At 43.2% G+C, this 16,830-nt stretch overlaps 1 protein-coding gene across 6 annotated transcripts in view; it reads left to right on the top strand.

Annotated features, from left to right (window-relative positions):
• The first annotated feature begins 208 nt into the window (after nt 1-208).
• Nucleotides 209-16,830, top strand: part of NDST2 (N-deacetylase and N-sulfotransferase 2) — a 127,902-nt gene continuing 111,280 nt past the window's right edge. For all 6 annotated transcript variants that reach the window (XM_033066580.2, XM_033066574.2, XM_033066578.2 and 3 more), the window contains exon 1: nt 209-301. The gene's annotated coding sequence lies outside the window, so the exon portion shown is untranslated. The remainder of the gene's footprint in view (nt 302-16,830) is intronic.

The raw sequence follows: 16,830 nt of genomic DNA, 5'->3' as shown, positions 1-16,830 counted from the left end.
CGGGGAAGCCCCCGGCCCGTGTTTGGGAGCGGGGCGCGGCCGGGCTGCGGGTCCCCGGGCCGAGCCCTCCCCGGCGGGCGGGGCCCCGCGCCCCTCCCTCGCCCGTCCCGCCCTCCCCGCGGAAGATGGCGGCCGGGCGGCGCGGCGGACGCGGCTCCCCCAGCGGCCGGACGGACGCGCAGCGCCCCGGAGCCGGCGGGCCGCGACCGGCCTGAGCGCTGCTGGCGGCGCCGGGGGACGCCCGTCCGCTCTCCCTCCGGGACCCATGCCCTGCCCGCTCGGCGGGGCCTCCTTGCGGCAGGTGAGGTGGAGGAGGAGGGCAGTGCGGTGGTAGCGGCCCGGCCCGGCCCGGTCCGGCTCGGAGGGCGGCGGGGCAGAGCGAGCGGCACTGGTGGGGCCGGGGGGAAGTTGTGCCGGCCGGGGGCGATGGTCACGGGTGGGGGCGGTCTGTGAGGGGCCGGGGCGGGGGCGGAGGCGGGGGGGTCGGGCCGGGGCGGGCGGTGCGGAGGGCGCTGCCCCCCGCCCGGAGCCACCTGTGCGGCCGGGGGTCCTCGCCGGGAGCCCGCTCGGGGGGCCCGTGCCCCTGCACGGTGCTCCGTGCCGGCCGTACCCGGGGCCGAAGGTTTCGCAGCCCTGCCCGGCTGCTTTTGTCGGACGCCGGGCCCCCGACACGCGGCTGAGAGCGGCAGCCCCTGCCCCACCGCGGCTGCCGCCCCTCGGAGCCCCCTGAGCTCCGGCCGCGGCGGGGAGCGGGGTCCTCGGCCGGAGCTGCGCTCCCGGCCCCGCTCCAGCTTTGTTTACCCCACGGCGCCGTGTTCCGGGCGGCGAGGTTGCTGAGCACGGCGGGACTGGCGCCGGAGTAGTCGGCGAGCACCGGGGCAGGGGATGCTCCTGTCCCCGTGGCGAGGCTGCGGCTGCACCGCCCGTGCTACACACGCCGCTGCCTGGGGGCTGCACTTAGAGCAGGCCAACCGTCGGTACAGCTGTGCTACTATAAAGACAACAAAAATTGCGTAGAGAAAGCTGATGGAATGTGAGGAATAATTCCTGTAGTATTTCCCATCTTATTTTAGTTGTTAAAACATTTTTTTGCAGAAGTAAAGTGATAAATGAAAACATGAGACATCCCTGTTTGCTTATACAAGAGTGAGTAAACTGTGTTGCCTGAATTAGAAGTGAGCAAATGTCACACATCTGAATTCAGCCACAAGTTATGCTACTCCACACTAAGATCCTTTGTGACCAATTTTGCCAATGAGGTATTCAGAGTTGTTAGTTGTATGTGCATTTCTCATTAGGAAATGTAACTTTGTCCTTTGTGGCAGAGGTAAACTAGAAACTTCTGACGAATTGTTCAGGTTATGTGCAATTATCTGTGATAATGGGGCTGGGAAATTTTGGATCATGGCAGTAAGGAGGGACATGTCATGGACAGGAATACCCGGAGAACCAGGAAGAGTTAGAAGCTTAGCATCAGCCCCAAAAGTTTCTTGGCCTGGGTGCCCACACGTGCTTGATGCCCATGTGAGCTGGCTCTGCACCCTACAGCGATCCCAAAGCCCAGCCCTGCAGAGCTGCTGCACAGACACCTGAGGCGCTCTGTCCACAGTGGCTTTGTGCAGTGTTCTTGCATTGGACTTCTCAATGCAGCTGTTTTCATGGCACCGAGGTCGCTGGTCTGCTGACAGAATGGACACAGAAAGGCATTTTAGTTTGTTCTTCACCCGGCACAAAAGTGCTTGTGGTGTGTTGAGATTGTTGGTTCCAGAAACAGCCTGAATCCAGTAGACCAGTTTTGAGCCAGTGGAAAATCTCTGGCAATCAGCATAGAATGGTCTAAAAACTTTCTGTTCTCAGCAGCTGTGAACAAGTACATGTCTGTTACAGTTATTATCTTGTCCAGTTGCTGCTTTCTTCTTAAATTTTTCTTCTTTATCCCAAATTGCTCTTTTTGTTTGTTCTTCCCTTTTAGTTTCTGTTCTCCCCTAAGCACATGGTACTGTTTTCCTTGTTGCTTCTTGATCGTGGTTTCCTAAAGGTTCTTCTCTTCCTTTGTTTCAGTATTTCTTCAGTCTTTGTAAAACGACTTTTTTGCATGTAGATATGAGCTATGAAGAACTGGAATTTTCAAAAAAAAGTGCAGCTCAGAATGAACTGAGAGCAAGGACACACAGCAGGAGTAGTGGTATATCTGTCCATGTCAAATTTTTTACTCCAGTTGCAGAAATGACTTTTACTTGTGGGTATGGGTTCTTAGACTGGGTGTCAGAATGGGGGCCAATCTGGCGGCAAAATGAGATTGTGATATGGAAAAACTGAGAGCAGTGTTTTAGGGTATGGTATAATGTGTGATTGTTTATCAGGAAACGAGCTTGTGCCCGAGCAAGCTGTGTCTCCCAGCAGCATCTAGTGGTGCGGTGATGGTGGGATCTGCTGCGTGAATTTTGCATAAAGCATGTTTCACTGTTGTGCCTAACCTTCAGTCTGATCTGCATCAGAATTCTTGTAGGGACCTGGTAAAAATAGCTTGAGCCTACTTTCATATTTACATTTATAATTCCATGTTTGTTTGGGTTTTTTTAAATGGGGGAAGGGAAAATAACCAAATGGAGCTGAGATTTCAATGTGTCCTGAACCACAGCCTATCTCCCCATCACTGAGCCTTGTTTCAGAGGATTGAATGGCTGTCTCAGATCCCTCTGTGGTATATCTGGAATATATGATGATTCTCTGAGCAGAGCTGCACAGATAAGATAATCCATTTCGTTTTAATTGGCGGAGTTGTTTACACATGATCTCTTGCTCATTTTCCTCTTTTAAAGGAATGCATATCTATCCCTGATTACAGCTCAGGTCAAAATCCCTCAGCACTTGTAGCAAATCTCCTTTAATTGGTCTCATTTAGCTCTCATAAGGTTGTGCTTTAATTCTCGCTCTTCCGAATCCTTTTCCCCAATCTGTAATGTAATTTATTACAGGATATTTTATAGACAAGGGAGCAGCCTCTGGCTGTCAGCAACCTTTGCAGTGTATCAAATTTCCAGCTCAACAGGCAGCTGCAGAGGAGTCTGTGGGTGTAAGGCAGTGATGCTGCAGCAGCAACACGCAGGCAGTCAGCGGTGGCGGCACTGGGCATGAGTGAAGGGTTTGTCCTGGATTCTGGAGATAATTGGGGTGAATACTCCTGTTTGCACTCTCTGCTTCTCTAGCCTTATTCTCGGTTTGCTGATGCAGGGGTCTTTGAGTTCAATTTTTTTCCTGTCTAGCTGTCTTTCCAATCCCTTTGTTTCAAGGCAGAGATACACCCAAGTTGCTGCTGTTGTCTGATGACAGGCTTTGAGCAGCACAGGAGTGGTGGAAGGCAAGTCCTGGGAGCACATTTCTAGAAGGCCCAAAGCAGCATTAGCTGTCTTGAGAAAATTCCCTGTGACTTTGGTGGACACGTTGCTTTGGTTAATTGAACATAATGCAAAGAGGTGAAACGCTGCATTTCATTATGCCTGTGCTGAGGCACTTCACCTCTGGCCTGTAACAGCAGTCTGCAGGCACCATGGGCCAGTGCAGCTCCTGCCTGATCTCTGGGTGTTCTGACATCAGCTCTGAAAGTCTCCAAGTCTGGGTTTTGTTTTTCTTTTTTTCATGCTTTGCCCTCTGCCTTTACACTGGCAATTTTCCCACTACAGTAAAATCAGAAGGGACCATGTGCCTCTGCTTCAGCTGCTGGAGATGGCAGGCTGTGTGGTGAAGCAGTGAAGGTAAAGACAGACCTTTTGCTTTGCTGATCCTGCTCTGGAAACAGGAATCTCCAGTAGAGCTATGGAGCACAGTTGTGTCTTAAATCACCACTGAAAGGTTTAGTCGAGTATACAGATGACAGCCCTACCTGCTCTTCCTGCATGGTGTTGTATGAAGGTCTTTGTCCTCTGGCAGTTACTGTTTGGGGTCTGGTTTTCAATATAGACCCATATCTTGAAAGGAAATTATATAGATCTCTAGACTCAATCCATATGTGCTCTGTTAAAAGTGCAGAACTCTCTAGACATGAGTGATGAATTAATCTTCTGCACCAGGAAGATAGTCTCCATCACGTTCTTGCCTGCTCTAGAATTTTTTAGTAAGCTAACTGATTTAGTAGTGAATGTGAGGGTTTTGGTTTGTAAGTGCAGTTTGGACCTTCTCAAAATACTTGTGGCTAATGCTAGGCAGTATAACAAGATATGTTTTCACAGAAGTGGGATTTGCTGTTTGCTTGTTTTTTAAAGCTGCCCAGACTCTTCAAACAAGGAGAGGGATGGGCACATGCTCTCTCTCTGTAGACTCAGCCTACTTTTAAATTTGTCAAGTAAAATGAATAGTGCAAAATAAGAAGGGACAGCTTCATGCAACACTTGCTTATGTACTAGCAACATCAAGAAGGTGTTTGGAAATACCTGTCTCTTCCAAATGTTTTTGTAGCTGTGTGTAACTGCAGCTGTTCTTCTTGATGGGGTTGCAGATGTGGAATATCAACAGTACTTGCAACTCCTCTCAGACTGAAATGTTACCACCTTAACTTAGTCTATGATTATGCCATTTTTCCATTAAGTGAATTTTATATTTGTCATTAAATACAAATTATGAAGTTATGCATTAAAAGTAACAGTAATCAGATACCAGTGTTCATATTTTTCTCTCCAAAATCAATGGAGCTTGAAGAAGAAGAGATGTATTTTGTCCTTTGCTCATGTACAGGGCTTGTACAGGTCCTAGTGCTGGTGGTCCCTGTGCTTTGGGTGTCTCACACTGCACTTAACATCTGCAACATTTTGTCACATGTTTTGAGTGTGGAATGGAAGCTAGGGAGTGTGGGATACTGTTGTACTGCACTATACTGGTCTGTTTTTTCTCAACACTGCAGTGCATTATTCTGAATAATTTTTTTCCCCTTTAAAAACATCTCCATTAGTAAAAAGATTGTCCAGGGCATTCTCTGTAAAGCAAGAGACTGCAGAGTCTGTCCCCTCCACTCCTACTTTTCCATCCCAGTACAGTAGCTCACAAGAGGAGGATGCCTCCTCAGGGAGGGTTTCCACAGTGGGGGAGAGTCAGTCATAAAGCTGCATGTGTTAGATGGCACACCAACAAGTCATAGCCCTCTCCAGAGTCAGGGGTCGCTGCTGATTTTATTTACTGATGTATGTTTTTTGTTTGTATTCAGTTGTTGGATTGGGAGCTGGGTTGGCACAACTGATGCAAGAGGGAAGGAGGAAAAAGGGACAGCAAAATGACAATTTTATCCCTTCTTAATCTCTTTTTGCAGTTCTGGTCTGCCATCTGGTCAGTCTCTTTGAAAGCATACAACCCCAACACCCTGTCCTTATTCTTCTCTTTGTTTCTCCAGTCTCCTACATCCTTCAGTTCTGTGTTAAGAACTCTCCAAGAATATTACACTCCCCTGAGTGGTTTGTTTTGGGAGGCTCCTGTGTCAGGACCATTAGATTAGGCGATGGAGCAACTTGTTTTCCTTTGATTGTGTTTAATATTACAGTTTCAGATGATTCCATTAACCTAATATTTTATTGGTCTTTAAGCTTGTCTCTAATTAATGCTAATTTGCTTGGCAGTACTTCTGAAGTAAAATCAGAGCTTGCACGTGGGTTTTTAGAGCTCTTCAACAGATCTTAACTCTTACATTTTCAATCACTTTGGTATTAATTCCTCAAAGGAAACAGTGGAATGATAGACCTTAGCTGTGCTACATTGTGAGTAATAGAGCTCAATTTAGAAAAGCAGAGAAACTTGAGATTTACTTCAGAAAGGTTAGAAGAACCACAGAACATTTACAAATGTCTATTTTTGTTTTAAGAACCTCTTATTGAATGACTTTGCATTAGCTCTCTAGCCCTTACTGCTGCTTTAGAGTGAATGGAAAATTTTGTGTCACAAAAGGCTTTTAAAACAGTCAGATCTGGCTTCTCTGGGATGATGAGAGTTGGGCTCATCTGAGTGCATGTGACTATGTAATATGCAAATACAGCTCAAGTGTCCACATCTGAGCTGAGCAATTTAAATTCCTTTATGCTAAGGGTATGTTAGGTCACTGTTCATTTCTAAACCTACCCTAAAGTAAATGTCCAAATTTGTTGAGGTGAATCACTTGCTGGAAGTTCTTTTTTGTTTTTCCGCTAAATATATTAAAAACTGAGAACGTCACTCCAGATGTAGAGGATGTCAGCAGGATAAGTATCTGAGCAGAAACTGCATTGAACACCTTCCAGAGTGACAGCTAACTTGCTCCTAATCCCGGACTGCTTTTCAGTGTAGCATTTTTAGTATCTTCACTATTATTATATAATTTTGTTTCTTCTGATCTTAGCTACCTTTCCAGTATTTAGGATGCTTTTTCTGTACATTTTTCTTTTTAAGCTAATGCTGATGTGGGGATTCTGTGCCACTCACACTTTATTCTGAAAGCTTTTGCAAGTGCTGACTGTTACGGTGTGTTCTGCAGCTGTTGATTGTCTTTGCCCTTCCCTCTGTGGTTGAGTTGTTCAACAACCAGGGTTCCACTGTAAGTACTAACCAGGACCTTACTGTACTGGATGGCCATGCCTGTCCCAGAGAAGTCAGACCAAATCATGGGTAGATCTTTGATTCAAAATCTAGCTGCAGAGATTGTAGTTGACTCTAAGCAGGGAGAATGTCAAAATGTCAAGTACTGGCCTATGATTTCTTTCTGTAGAGAGACTGGTTTCTTTCCTGCACAATCTCTGGGTTTTGCACTGCTGGAAGCTTAACTTTGAACAAGTGGTGAGGTCAGGTTTGGAGTGGCCCAACACAGTGGCACATTGCATGACTGAGATGAATAGTGTAATTTCACAGCAAGTTGAATACCTCTTAATATTTAATGGCTCAAGATGAACAAGGAGCACAGCAAAACTGGGAACTCTTGTGCAATCTAATAAAAGGCAGAAATTTCAGTGGAGAAAAGTTTGGTGTTTTGTCTGACCCCTTAAAATGTCATCCTTTTGAATCTGTCATCACCCATGTTTTGTTTGTGTTTCTTTTCTGGACATCACCTGTGTTTAGGTCATTTTCAAGTATAGAGATATCTTTGAAGTGGCATCCTTTGTCTCAGCAGTGGAGCTACAGAACTGAAATCAGCATCACCTAACTGTTGGGAAACTGCTTGTCCTACAGTTACTGACGGCTGCAGAGGTATTAAAAAGAGCAGACAGAAACCAGTATAGACATTACATTGATCAACACAAAGTGTCTGTGTGTGAGGACTACTGCAGCTCCCTGTTTCATCAGCTGTGTGAATCCACTTTCAGGAGAATGATATGAGCTACTGCAGTGTTAAACCTACTTTTTCAGTGGGATAAAGTGAATTCCAGGCCCAGACCAGCAGTTGTGAAGAGGCAGATTCATTTCAACACTGAAGCCTGACATAAATTGCTAGTCTCCATGTCTGATCTATTGTCCAGAACAACTCTGAAACATTCAGCTTTTCCCTGCCCCCCATTTTGGTTACAAGTAATGTATTTCATTTGTTACTTGTATTTTCATTGTTTTTATTTTTAATTAAATGCTTTGGAGTCAGTCAGTGATACTGAAGCTCAAAATGCCTGTGCTTTACGTATGGCTGAGTCATAATCATCTTCCTCGTAAGCAGAGATCTGTCACTGTCGCCTGATTTAGTTTTGTCTGGAGACTTCCATCCATATCCTTCCTTTATGTTCCTTTTTCTCATCTGGTCACTTGTATCAAAGCATGATGTGAATAAGGCTACTTTCCTGAGTCAAGGCTACCATGAAAACGTGCTGTTATCATGTGCTCGCATCTATAATTCAGTATCCTGTAACTGTGGATGGAACAGGGTGTGTTTCCATGGCCCACGTCCACATAAGCGTATAAACACAAAGCTTTCTGCAGGAAAACTTGCTTTGCCTCGAACAAAATATTGATGTTTGGCTTTCCCAGCATTATTTGTAAATACAAATTCCTCGCTAACCACACGTGATACTGCAGTGCCTGTGGCAGCAGGCAGAGCTTGAAAGTTCTTTCTGGTCTTGTGTTATGTATGTGGGCAGGTTAAGAGCAAACTGGTGTTCAGGGATTGTCATAATTGCAGTTGGTGTTGAACATAATGTTTCTCTGAGGTTGTTAACTTGTAGTAGAGCTATGGTATAATTATTTTTAGTTAGTCCTAGCATTTTCCTTTTGCTAAATGCATACAGGGTGAAGATGCCCTTTGAACATACTCCTCTTGGTTTGTATTTAAACTGATACTCTTGCTGAGGAAAGCAATCTGTAGTGTCCTATAGTGTTGCTTCTCTGTATTGGTGCAAGGACTCAGCAAGGAGGATCAGGAAATTCATGTGGAAATTAAAATAACAGGACCAAACAAATATCCTTGCTTGCTCTTTTACCCTTTTCCAGAAGGGAAAATGTTACTTCTCAGTAAGAAACCCAGTCAGGCTCAGATGCTTTTGTAGTGGCACACCACAGAGTACCTTGAGGATAAGATGAACTGCTGGCATGCCAGGGCAGCTGTCTTTGGAGGAGAGGAGTGACCACATAAAGACATGCCAGATGGTCACTCAGTACAGTTTCACATGGTGTAAGCTGAAGAGGAGTCTTGTGCTACTTCTGTCTGCATCAGTCCTGCAAAGTTTTTAAATCTAGGTTAGCCTCAACTAGCAGTGATCATGAGAAACTCTGAAACAAGCAGCGTAAGAGCCAAGCTGCATGTCCAGCAGACTGAGAGCCAGTAACTGCAGTCCTTCATTGCTGCCTATTCTTTTCCACTTCTAACTGGACACCGGATTAATTTTTATATTGCTGATTTCTTGTAAGGGATAAGATTGAAGAAGTAATAGCAATAGTAGTTTCTGAAGAAAATGGGTCCTGGGGAAGAGCAAAGTAGTCATTTTGGTGAAGGTGCAGACCAGTCCTGAGTTTACGGGTTCTGCACTTCTTTTTTTTTTTTTTTTTTTTTTTTTTTGCATCTACTCCAGGACTTCCCAGCTTCTCTGACGAGAAATGCTGCATTATCTTCATGGTCCTGTGCAATTTACCAGAAAGCCATGGCATGTTAGGTCAGAAAACTAGTTATATTTCTATGGAATTGTTCTTAGGCTTGGTTTTTTCCATATTTTGTTAAAAAAAACACCTCAAAAATCCAAAATTAAACCCCAACCAAACAAAAGCAGTATTTCTGTGTTTTCCTCCACGATTTTTCCTAGCAGTCTTGCACAAAGAGTCTATCCCATGATACTGTTCTGGACAGTCTGGACAGATCTTTGAGAACTGAAATGGTTGGGAGTGCTCAGGCCCCTTCCCCTTCCTGCAATTATATCTTCCTGAAATGCATCCTGTGCAAGGGTGAAGATCAGCTCCAGGCAGGGCTGGGAGACAGGGCAGTGGAAATTGATGCAGTGTCTGGACTCGAAGCAGGGCTGTTCTTGAAGGGTTATGTCTGAAAATGCTTTGACCTTAAACTATACTGAGTACTTATTAAAATGAACCAGCTTAAGGAAGAGTGAAAATACAGCCAAGCACATCTTCATACAGCTCTAGGGTGTAAGCCACAAATGCAAGATTCTGGTTTTCCCTGTAATTAGGCTTTATCTGGAGAGAGCGTTTGGTGGGGATACAGATGTTGTTTGGTCTTCATGGGTTAGTGATTTAGAAACCTCATGCTTGACCTGCTGGGGTAAGATGCTAACACCAAGTTTGAAAATGAATGTTGAGAGCTCTGCTCATTCTGTCTTGCAGCTCTTTGACACTGGTGTTACGCAGTCTCTGCTAGCTGCTCTCTGTTGGGATACTGTAACTTTTCCTGGAGCTCTATGGAGTTCCATCCTCATTTGCAGTCATGATCTTTTAGCAGGGGTGTCTTCCGGTGTAGCTATGAGACTGGCAGAGCTGGGAAGTGGTTGCAGAGCTTGTGAGCACAAATGCCAGGACTTTCATGATAGCCAAAATAATGTGAGGAGGCTCTCAGTCAAATGAAATAGGAATGACCTTGCATACACAGACATTAGGATGTAACACTCAAGTCTTAAAATTTAAATTCCCTAAAATTAATTATCCTTAGGTAATACTTTTTAGAGTCTTACCTAGCTTGATTTCTTCTGTCTTGGAGGAACAGAAAGGAGATGCAGGAAGAAATGTGGATTGGGGTTGTTTTTTCATGTGAAGTTATGGGAGCAAGCTGGCTACTGCAGTGAAATTCATCGTGTGAATGTGAGGAGACTTCTTATGCCTTTTTTCTGCTTGTAAGGCTGTCTTCACTGAAACTGCAGGAATCAGTATGGAATACAAGAAAAAAGTAGAAATTAGTTTTGACTAATACTGGTCATAATTTTGGTGCAGAAGATTCTTCGTCCTATCACTGTCACCCAAGATCATCTTAAACAGTGATGAGAAAGTGTTGCACAAAAATTCCTAGAAATGTTGGTTAATTATTATTGGGTTTGGAAGTGACAAATTCTAGGAATTTGTACTTGGGAGAAGTGAGTGCAATACTTTTTCCCGTGTTACAGTTGCTCAGATGTATTGTCTCTCTGCTGAGGAGCAAGTCATACAATGCATTTTTTTGGCTTGGCAAGCTTCTTGCACGAGGTCAGCATTGCCATTACACTGCTAGCACAGCATAGTCATACTTTAAATGTACTAGCTGCAGAGGTGGTACACGACTACTGACTTTTTTACCTGGTACAATATTAAGTGTTCAGCTTGAGGCCTTCTATTAAAGTGGACTTATTGGCAGAGCCAAATGCTGTAAAAATTCTGTGCCTATTTAATGTAGTTGATATTTGGCATAACTAATCACTGCTAGGGTTTAAAACCTTTGGTGTATAATGCATCTGGGAGCACATAGCTATAAGACTCGGCAGAGGAATCCCCTTTCTTTTCCTTCAGTAAAAGCTCTTTCTTAATATCAAGGTCCAGTTGCTGCTATTTCTTGTGTAGCATGCAAAGCACAGCAGTATGTGGGCAGCAAACTAATGTGAAGTGTTCTCCTGTCTAGTGTTTCATTGTTCTTTCTGCCTGAGGCTTTGCAACCTTGGTCTTTTTTAGTTAAAATCTTTAAACAATGGATTATCTGTTTTCTCAGGCTTTAGAGGATTTGAAATAGCAGTCACCCTTAGGCATTTGGCTCGAGATTACAGCAATAAATACGTTCATCAGAGAGCCCCCTGGCCCTTCCAGGAGCCAGGCAGTCATAAGATTACCTCTACCATATTAGTCTGCTTCTAACTCCAGTGAAGTGTGTCGCCCTGTTAAGAATTTGAGGTAAGCCCTGTTCTTCCTGAGCATTTGCACTCAGATGGTTTGTAAGGAAAGGGAGGGCTGTGTGTGGTGGGGTTGAGAGCACCTGCCATAGGCAGTCTTCATTCTTGCTGTGATGTTGGCTTTTGTAGCATTACCGACTTGTATTTTCCAGGAGATCAGAAACCTTTTTGGAAAGCCAGCTTTGCTTCTTTTCCCCCAAGGTCCAGCAGTCTGAAAATTTCATATCGCTTTAAAATTTTGACAATCAATATTGACATTTCTGATCTTTGTGTGCCAGCTGCTATTTTTCTGAATGGTTCTGGGACTTGGAGGGCCCTGTGCCAGAGATTACAAACTAGTTACCACCCAGATGTGATACCTGACGTGGCAATTTCTGTAGGAGTGCTTCCTGATTGCACTGTTTAAAGAGTCGGGTATAATGTTTTTCTTCTGTTACTCTGAGATCTAAGGTAGTTTACAGATATTGGACATTCTGCTGTGTTGCTTTGGAGAAAAATGTCAGCTCTCAGAAGGAGATCCAAAAATCATTTTCAGTAAAAAGCTACACTTTCTAAAGGAGTTTATTTCTGGGTAGAAGAGCTGTTTGTTGTGTGACTTTGCAGGGGCAGTGCTTTGCACAGTGGGACTTACCTCTTCTAAAGAGAAGCTTTATCTCAAGCAAGTTCATTGCATAGCAAGATCTGTGATGTCTGTATATCTGAAGATTCTGCTCTTAACAGCTTCTATTGATTTTCACCAAGTGCAATTTCCCAGCCTTCTGAGCTGTTATCACACCACATCACGTTGCTCATCACAATTAAATAATTTGGGCTGGTTGGCCACTGGCTTTTTCAAAAGACTCTCCCAACTCAGGTATGCAAATTGGAAAAAGAGAAAATGAGATTCTCTTTGGCTTCTGTACTTTGCTTTGTCTCATTTCTTCTTCCCAGCAGCAAGTGATGATAAACATTTATTAAACTACACTGTGTGTTTTCAAAGTATATAACACACATTACCTTTGCCTTGGAAAACTCCGAGCTTACTTTTCAGCAAAAGGTAACAGTATTTAAGGTGTTTGTAAATAGAGCAAGTCAGCTTCAGCACTTTGTCACATAAATTTTTATCAGAAGATGGTAGAAGCATGGGGTGTTTTTTGGGGGCTAGTACTAGCAATGTTTGCAGCATTTCTTTACTGTAGTTTTAGTCATTGCCACCATTCCTTAATTCTCTTTCCAGGGAAAAAGTAGTCTCACTTTTTTTTTTTACTAGGTGGATAAGAATTGGTAACTTAACTGAGCAGTGTAGCAGGTTTGTCATTGCTGTAGAGACTCTTGGTATGGAGGGTGGGGTCTTTTTTTAATATAGATAGTGAATATAAACTATAGTGAACATGAATATCTGTCACTATGGTTTTGACTATCAGAAAGAATAGAAATATATATACAAAGTAGATGGAGTGTGTGGTTATTTTAGGTGTCATGGGCATTACACCTAGAATAGTCTTTTGTGTTCCCCTGAGAATTAACCTAGACATGCAATGTCAAGAGAATAGCTGTATCTCTAGCACGCTTAAGACTTTGTGGGGCTGGTTAGAAATGCTGAAGATGCCAGCACCACTGGGCTGTGTGAGCCTGGGTCTGATGTCTGCCCTGGATTGCTGGTCCATGCCTGTTGGATATGGTCAGCACTGGAGCTGTGCCAGGATGAGAAACTGTCCTGTAGCCTGGACTCTGCAGTTTCTTTGGAGAGGGGAGAGGAGGGAGCTCCTGTACTGGGACATTGCAGAGTTGTGAGCTGGAACAGGCCAGCCTATACACTGAGGGTTAAAGGAGATGGAAGCTGAAGCTTCTAGGTTATGGGAACTATGGCTGTTGAAAAAGGGTCACAGAACCACAAAATACTGAGTTGGAAGGGACCCACAAGGATCATTGCATCCAACTCTAAAGTGAATGGCCTGTACTGGGGTCACAGCCTTGTTGTTATTAGAGTGTCATGCTCCAACCAACTGAGCTAATCTCAGTTGGAGTTGAGGATATTAATAGGGTTCATGGAAATGGCAGATGTACTGAGGTGCTGCTAGGTTTTTGGGTGCTAATGAAATGGAAAGTACTGTGTCAGGAGGGTATTGCATCTGTCAGCTTGTGTTGCCAGAAGAGAAATGTTAGCCAGGGAATCGACAGATGACCAGCAAGGACAGCAAGTGTGGCATGAGGAATGTGAGAAGGTTGGATGGAAAAGATGGGATTTGGAGGAGAAAGGAAGATGAAATGGCTAAGATACAAATAGCAGAAGTAGATACAAAGCTTTGTAACATCTTCCTGTGCCTTGGATGGAATGTAGGTCTCTGAATCTGAAGACCTGACTGTCAGAGAATACCTAAAACCTTTCAGCAATGCTGCTTCAGTTCTGTAGTTCTTCCACCCTGAGAACAACCACCTGTGGTTGCTGTAACTTATACTTAGCTCAGGGTGCCCCTGTGGCTTATCAGCCCATGTGATCCCAATGGGATGTTTGTGTAGTGGAATTTGTCATTCAGGATTTTGCTTTAACGTGGGAGTTGTAGGCAGGAGGAGGGACACACATGGAGCCATGTGTATGGATATACACTACCACATTCAGAAGATGATGAGGACAAACACTCATAAGATAGAACATATCAGAATTAATTTAGTTTTAGCAACTTTGATATGTCCCTCTTAAACAAAACAAGTTCTAATTTGCACAAATCATAAAAATACAGTGGAAAAATCTAATTTTTCAAAACTTTTTCATTTAATTCTACCATCTATATGTGCTTTATTGTAACTGCTGTAAAGAAGAAAGCATACTGCAGATTGAGGATTCTTTTCTATCTCCTGGTATTAATTGACCTTTTGGAACCCAACAGTGTGAGTAGGCATTGTTTATATATTACTTCTTGCTGGTGTTTAAGAGTGTGTGTGCAGCTTTGAATACTCAGTCTTGGGAGCTGAGCTTGCTGAGGCTTTTTTCTCTGTCTTTGGGGAATAATGAGTTGGGTGAAAAATTGTACCTTGAATTACTTCCTATATTTTTTCCTTTGGTCTTCTCTTCTGTGACAACAGCATTAGTGTTTTGGCCTAAATGATAGTGAGGCTTTTCTAGGATATGGGGAGAAAATAAAGTAAGAATTTTTAGGGAAAAAGGAAGTGGAGTGGTTGAGGGTGGATGATTCTGTGAAGCACTTAATATAGAGCTATGAGTCAGCAATTTCCTTTTGCAGTCATCTTGTCCAGATGGGATATTTCCTTTTACCTTATCAAGCCAGCCTCTTTTTCTATCCTGTTTCTTTAGGGAAAAAAGCCTGCAAGAATAACATACAGTGGCACTGGTGGTTCCTTTAGGCCATGGAACTCAGAGCCAGGTGACAGGCAAGAATTCACTGTGGGAGACCAGATCACACAGGTGATAGGATAAGTGATGGTTGGATCCCTCTCCTGATCTGTCTCCATTTCCTAACAGCCCAAATCTCTGAGCATCTTGCATTTGTGTTACCTGTGAAGAAGTGTGAAGCTCCAAAATATATTCTAACATAATAACTAACATGCAAAGTCTTTAGACAAAACAAGTTATTGTGAGTGAATGAGAAGAAATCCTTTTAGATCCAAGACTGAAGCAGTTGCTCAGAGAGATACGTATGGCTCCCTTTTCATCCTAGTGCCATTTCCTGGTTACACTGTTTAAAGTTTCCTTTAGAGGGGAAAAAAACTGTCACTTTATTATTGTTTTCTACATCAAGAATTCAACGTTATTTTCCAGGGGAATTGCTTCATTTGTAATTTATGTCTGTCGATATTTAAATCTGGGTGCTCTTAGAGGAGTTACTGTGTTTTCTGTAGACTTGAGTATCTGCTTACATTAGTCCCATTTGTTTTGCACTTTATGTAGCTGAGCAATCCTATGTGCTGGTACTTCAGTCTTAAGCAGTTCTGAACAAAAGAAGCTGTGTGATCAGTGGTTCTAGGTACTATAACTAAAGCAGACCCATTTTTCCATATTACCTAGTTAAAATCCACATCTTCACGTTGAAGAGACTAAAGAAGTTTGTTTATTTGGTGTAGTCAGCCTACAGATTGAACAAGAAGTATTGGATGCAGCAAACACTGGTGTTACTGCCTACTTACCTGTGGTTGGTGTGGTTTTCATTTCTAAGGGCTTTGCAGGGCTGGTTGTGAGCCCCCTGCCCTTAGGGATGGAAGGAGGGCTGGTAGTGGAGTGGACATTAAATCTCCCAGAGCAGAAAGTTGGGGCAGGAGACAATCACAGACTTTGCTGATGGATTTAAAATTGAGCAATAAGTCAGTCACCTTCCTCTACCTCTTCAGCAGCACTCAAAGTGAAAAAAGTTGCTGCCTACATTTTTCTGTGCTAGACAAAGTCCCTGTGCAAGGTGTTGAGGATTGGAAGAGAAACTTAGACCAAAGAGGGAAAATAATTGCAGAAAAGTACTTTAAAAAGTTTTTTAAATGACATCTTGATTTGAGATTTACTTTTTCATTTTGCACTCAGTGTTGAATTCAGATGTTTTGAAGTTCTAGTAATAATAGTTTGTCTGTGCTAGAAATAATTATTTGGGATCAAGTGACAAGTGGCATTTGCTCAAGGACTTTTTGTGTAGTGCTCTTGCCTTTTACTTCATCTGCATAACATACATTTGTGAAAGGTGCCTGTGTCTATTACCCTGCTCCTTGACTCCTTAATTTGCAAGGAAGTATTTTTATTTATTTGTCAGTACTATTTCAAGGAAAGGTATTAACAGGTGATTTCTCTGAAAATAGTTAAACTGGGTTTCCTGTGATAGAAGGAGAGGAACAGTAGAGTGGTAGCTTATCTGCACAAGAGATATTTGTCCATTCAGTATTTGTGGGTAGATTGTTATTGCTGTTTGCTTTTCCACAAGACTTGCTAAGATGATGGTTCCCCAAGTAAGTGTGTCTGGATTGTGTCACAGATTCACTGGAGGCATGTGTGCACTTAGAAGAGTAGCATAGATGCAGCGTCTGTGTCTGCTGCATCAGAGAGGGAATAGTCAAACATCTTTACTTACAGCCTGTGTTGACAAGGAGGAACTCAGTGAATATCTATCAGATTTAGCTTCTGAGCATTAGATAAACATGCCAAAAATGCTGTTTCAGTGACATTTTGTTGTATGAACATTTTGAATGTCTCTGGCTCATCCAGACCGAACACTCTTTGTCATAACCTCTCTCTAAAGTGCCAAGAGACCTTCTTTTGTATATCTAAAAAGCATAATGTCATTTCTACTTGGTTATTGCCAGCATCAAATGACCTGAAACCATTGCATAAGCTTTTGTCATTTCAGAATTAGTGGTGATCTCATCATTAGGACTATCAAAGACATCCTTTAATATTTTGAAAACTGTTGAATCATCTGGAATTGTTCTTCTAATAAATGGAGAGATTATTTGACCCAAGTAAAGCCCTGATGACTAACATCAGGGAGATAATACTAGATCTCTTTAGCAGTACTTAGATATCCATCCATGTTTTCTAATTCTCAATAAAAGAAAAGCTGAAATCAAGTAAGAC

This window comes from Catharus ustulatus, chromosome 8 (assembly GCF_009819885.2).
Source record: "Catharus ustulatus isolate bCatUst1 chromosome 8, bCatUst1.pri.v2, whole genome shotgun sequence".
Classification (NCBI taxonomy): Eukaryota; Metazoa; Chordata; class Aves; order Passeriformes; family Turdidae; genus Catharus; species Catharus ustulatus.
The sequence above is the reverse complement of the archived record's forward strand: the minus strand, read 5'-3'. Positions and strand labels throughout refer to the sequence as shown.